This window comes from Pongo abelii, chromosome 18 (genome assembly GCF_028885655.2).
Source record: "Pongo abelii isolate AG06213 chromosome 18, NHGRI_mPonAbe1-v2.0_pri, whole genome shotgun sequence".
NCBI lineage: Eukaryota > Metazoa > Chordata > Mammalia > Primates > Hominidae > Pongo > Pongo abelii.
Genome location: NC_072003.2, coordinates 59,719,559 through 59,725,223, shown reverse-complemented (window position 1 = coordinate 59,725,223; position 5,665 = coordinate 59,719,559). Strand labels below are relative to the sequence as shown.

The 5,665-nt window shown below is 36.9% G+C and overlaps 1 pseudogene; it reads left to right on the top strand.

The window, feature by feature from the left end:
* The first annotated feature begins 407 nt into the window (after positions 1-407).
* LOC129050961 (histone-lysine N-methyltransferase SETMAR-like) lies at positions 408-1,443 on the top strand (annotated as a pseudogene).
* Positions 1,444-5,665: the final 4,222 nt, after the last annotated feature.

Sequence of the window (5,665 nt, the reverse complement as noted above, 5' to 3'; positions counted from 1 at the left end):
TAGGACTAAATGCTGCAAACAGGTTCATACTTCTTACCACCGTTGAGATATGAAATTATAAACCTGGGAGTTGATATCATATGACAATTCTTATTTTTCTCAAATAATATTAATTAGCATATGATAAAAGTAGCATATTGACAGAAATGCAATTATTTAGGTAATTGTGTAATAGCCCCTGTAATAGCTAATATCTATATATTACCCAAATAAATGGGAATATATATTATTATTAGGTTAGCACAAACATAATTGCTGTTTTTGCATTATCGGAATTTGTCGTTTGATATTCTAATACATTCTTTAATAAATGTGGTTATGTTATACATCATTTTTATAAGCATTTTTCGCTTTATTTCTTTTGCTAATGACATTACTTGCTGTTTATTTTGTGTTTATTTTAGACTATGGAAACGATGTCAGACAAAATGCAAATTCGAACAATCTTCTTATTTGAGTTCAAAATAGGTCATAAAGCAGTAGAAACAACTCACAACATCAATAAAGCATTTAGCCCAGGAACTGCTAATGAACGTACAATGCAGTGGTGGTTCAAGAAGTTTAGCAAAGGAGACAAGAGCCTTGAATACAAGGAGCATAGTGGCTGGCCGTTGGAAGTTGACAACGAAGAGTTGAGAGCAATCATCAAAACTGATCCTGTTACAACTACACAAGAAGTTGCTGAAGAACTCAGTGTCAACCATCCTAAGATAGTTCCGCATTTGAAACAAATTGGAAAGGTAAAAACGTTCCATAAGTGGGTGCCCCATGAGCTGAGTGAAAAAAAAAAAAAAAAAAAATCATCGTTTTGAATTGTCATCTTCTCTTTTTCTATGCAACAATGAACCATTTATTGATCAGATTGTAATGTGTGATGAAAAGTGGATTTTATACAACAGCCAGCACTGATCAGCTCAGTGGCTAGACTAAGAAGAAGCTTCAAAGTACTTCCCAAAGCCAAATTTGCACCAAAAAAAGGTCATGGTCACTGTTTGGTGGTCTGCTGCTGGTGTGATCCATTACGGCTTTCTGAATCCAGGTGAAGCCATTACATCTGAGGAGTATGCTCAGCAAATCAATGAGATGCACAGAAAACTGTAACGCCTGCAGCCGGCATTGGTCAACAGAAAGGGTACAATTCTCCTCGACAACGCCCAACCACACGTTGCACAACCAACGCTTCAAAAGTTGAATGAATCGGGCTACAAAGTTTTGCCTCAACCGCCATATTCACCTGACCTCTTGCCAACCAGCTACCACTTCTTCAAGCATCTCAACAACTTTGTGCAGGGAAAACACTTCCACAACCAGCAGGATCCACAAAATCCTTTCCAAGAGTTCATCAAACCCCGAAGCATGGATTTTTATGCTACAAGAATAAAAAAACTTATTTCTCATTGGAAAGAAAAAAGTGTTGATTGTAATGGTTCCTATTTTGATTAATGAAGATGTGTTTGAGCCTAGTTATAATGATTTAAAATTCATGGTCTGAAACTGCAATTACTTTGGCACCAACATAATAGTTTTACTGTTGTATCCATCAGTCTTGTATATTTACACATAAATACGGAAAAACTTTCTAAGATTCTAGAGTAGATTTGAAAGGAACCATGGAGATTACTGAACTGAACAAACAATGTATGACTGTCCCTCAAAAAAGCATGCATTCAGTACTGTTCATTTTGTCCAAGGCACTAGCATCTTTCTTCTTTTACTTCTTCGGCCAAGAAGCATCCTCTATGCAATAACCACAATGATATTTTGAAAATGTGGATCATGCCACTCTCTCTCTTAAAACCTTTATTTCTGTTGTCATTTGATTGAAACTAAATGCTGCCATTGTCTTAAAAGCCCTGCAAGACCTTGCTTCTGGTGCATTAGGTCTCCAATCTCTCCAAGCCAATCTGCCTTGCTGAGAACACTGCAAGCACATTGGCTCTTTAGGTTTTTTGGAACTTCAAGATTCTTTGCCATGTCAGAATATTTGCACTTGCTATTACCTCTTCTGCTGGCTGTTGAAATTGCAGGTTTCTTCTCATTCTTCTCATTTGTGTTGGTTCAAACATCACAAACCCCTACGGGCTCTCTCACATTTAGTATGTAGTTTTATCACATTATTCTATTTACAGAGTGCAATAAGTACTTTTATGAACAGTACAAAGTACTTTCCTCACTTATGTGTTTACATGTTTACAGGCCCTTTACTCTATTAGAATTTAAGCCCCACGAGGTAAGCAACTGTGTCCACTGTATGTCATTGTGACTAATATTTCAATTACCGATTGTTCCAATTTCTCAGTTAATTTAAGTAAATGTTGATTTCCCTTGAAGAGGTCCTTGTACTAATTTTTGAAGCTTTTAGAAACTATTTGTCAAGCAACACTGTGGTAGTTTAATTTTTTAGTTTCTGCCTGCTAAAAACAGCTTTCTGAAACTCCTTAGGAGTATATTTTCTTTTCTTTAATTTTTTTTACCCTCGAGTATATAGGGGTCTGTTCACTTACTGTTTCTTGTTTTCCCAAAGAGATGAACAGTCTGTGAAAGCCAAGGTATGTCTCTTAGATATATCTTTCCTTCCAGTCTCATAATAGGCCTATCTTATTTAGGCACTCAATAAAGAATACCTTACCTTGGAATTGACAGCATTCTTAATAGAGTTTCTATATTAGTCCGAAGTATTTTGGTAGGAAGTATCAGAAACTCAGCTTAGATAGCTCAAGTAAAATGAATTTATGAAATCATAAAACTTTCCAGAGCTGGCTTAGCATGGCTGGAGCCAGGGGCTCTAAGAATTTTATCAAGAACACTATATTTCTCTCTTCAACTATCATCTTCATTTCCTTCTCTCAGTTGGCTTCTCTCCGAAGAGAAGCATTCTTCAGAAAAGTGGAAAGATGCCTACTGACGAAGTATATTGGTAACAACTTTCAACCTAGAATGGAATATCTGTTTATTCAAATATCAAGCAGTCTCTCACTGGTGCTTTTTTGGTCACATGTCTTGGTTATACCAATCACTGTGCTAGAAGATTGGGTTAGTCTGTTGGACTCCCTAAATAGCATCCTATATCTATTGGGGTAAAGCAGACTATTGAATTGGTCATATGGCCAGGATCAAATAATTGAGGAAAGGCCAATTCTCCAAAGAAGTCACATGGCAGAGAGCAATCACTTATTCCCATCTCACCTAACCTATCTTGCTTCATGATAATTGAATATTTGGCAATTAATGCCCAAGTATCTGTTTTAAAATATTCAAAGTCAGAGAAAACACTCCATCTAGAAGTTGCCTATTTCCTTTTTATTTTGTTCTTGTTGTTCCTTGATTAATTTTTCTCCATGAGACATCTTCTAGGAGTATGTTAACAGACTAATAAACTTTAGACAGGTTTTCAGACTAGTTTACATTGTCTACTTCAGTTTTAAGATGTAATGGAACAATGGCCCTTTGTCAACCAGCAATTTTCACACCTTAAGTCCTTAGCCCTCCTAGCTGATAATTAATTTCACAGTTACAGCATGGCTCTATCAGCTTCCAGTGAAAGAATTTAGATAAATCTAACATGAAGTGGGCATACGGTAAAGCAATAGTAATCATTATTTCACAGGTGTTCGTTTTTTTTTCTATTTTCCCCAAGCCTTGTGAATTTATCTACATGACAATTTGAAAATGATGTTTGGGCCACAGTGACTCCTAGCCTGCTAAATACAGGAGGGGCCTGGGGACTTGCAGAGCTGGTAATGGGAAACCCAACTGAGCTAACATTTTGACACTGGCTCCTTCTCAGGAGAGGCAAACAGAGAAGAGGAATTGAAAGGAAGCTGTCACTAGGAAACCAAAAGGAAAAAAGAAAAAAGAAATCTGCAGAGTACACAAAAGAGAGACCAAAAAAATAAAAGAGTTAATTAACAAAAAGGTGACATCCAAACACTTGCAAACACAAGTAGGAAGAACTATATCAAGGAGTAGGAAAGATTAAATAAGCAGGCAAGCTTGGAAAGCACTTTCTAATATTGCCAAAAATAAGACTATCTCATAGACAGCACTGAGAACTGTCAAGGTAAGAATTGTCTGAAGACACTATGCTACAAAACAGCATTAAAATGTTAGCTGTAAAATATGCATTGGTTTCTACACATCTTTTCTTTAACCTAGACCCCCTTTTGCTAAGACCCAATTCTTTTTCTATATCTTGTCCTCTGTATGAAAATTTCACCTCACACAATTATCAGCCTTAAAGAAAGAGCAGTATTAAAGACTTTTAGCTCCAATTGCCTTAGCACAATCCTATTCTACAGAAGTTTCTCCTTAGAGAGACATCATTTGTTGGTGCACTTATGAGTGTCTTCACACTGAATGGTCACAGTACTTTTGCAAGGTTGACAGGCTTATCGCTGTTCCAGAGAAAGAAGAGAATCAGAGGCCCTTAGAGGTTAATTAGCTTGTACTTTGTCTTGCAGATTGCAAGTGAAAGGATAGAAACCAAGGGAAGGAAAGTTTCCCTTTATTCTGACAATTTAAAATGCCCAATAAAGTGACATCCTGCTTCATGAGGTGGTGAAACTTCCCTCACCGAAGATGTTTTGGATTACAAAGCCTTGTCCGTGGTACTTTTGAGTAAATTTCTGTGTTTGTTAGGTGGCTCCAACAGCTCTTCCAAACAGAAGATCTTTTTATTTCATAACACACAACAATTAATTACTGCACTTTTACTTTTTCATTTCCAAGCCTGACTATGACTTATTTAATAGGGGGGGAAAGATACACTTGTTCTTCCTCCTAACTTACCCTTAAAATCAAGAAGCAGTTCAACCTAACAACTAAAAACTAATCATATCAAAGGCAGAACAGAATAAAATTACCAAAAAAATTATTATTATAATAATGTAAACACATGAACCTATTTCACATATGCTGGTATTTTATTCATTTGGTTTGTGTTATAATTATAAAAATCAAACATCCTACTCTGTGGCAGGCACCATTCTGAGGGCTTTACCTATGTTAATTATTTATTAATCTTAATCTAATTACGCCAATTACATTATTATCCCCAGGACAAAATACCATAAACGAGGTGGCTTATAAACAACAAAAATTTATTCTTCACAGATTTGGAGACTGGAATTCCAAGATAAGAGAGTCAGCTTGCTCAGGTTTTGGTGAGGACTGTCTTCCGGGTGGCAGGTGGCCACATTTTCCTTGTGTTCTCACATAGCAGAAAACAGTGAATAAGCTTTCCGAGGTTTGTTTTATAAGGGTGCTAATTCCATTCTTGAAGGCTCCACACTCATGGTCTAATCACCTTCCAAGAGTCTTCCATCAAATACCATCGCATTGGCGATCAGACTTCAACTTGTGAGTTTAGGAGGATGCAAATATTCAGCCCACAGCAGCCAGTTTATGTGAAGAGTCTATACTCAACTATGACATCAGGGTTTCTAAAATGTCTTTAAGCATCAGAGAGTCACCTGGAGAGCTTTCTCAAAATTCAAAGTGCTGGGCCCCAACCCCAGAGTTCAGATTTAGTAGGTTCTGAATGGAAATCAAAATTGCATTTCCCAAGCAGTGTTGCTGCCACTGATACAGGGGCCACACTTGAAGATCTGCTGCCTTAGGATACTGCCTCTTTTACTTCATTTCTCCCATAGTCCCTTAAAGGGCA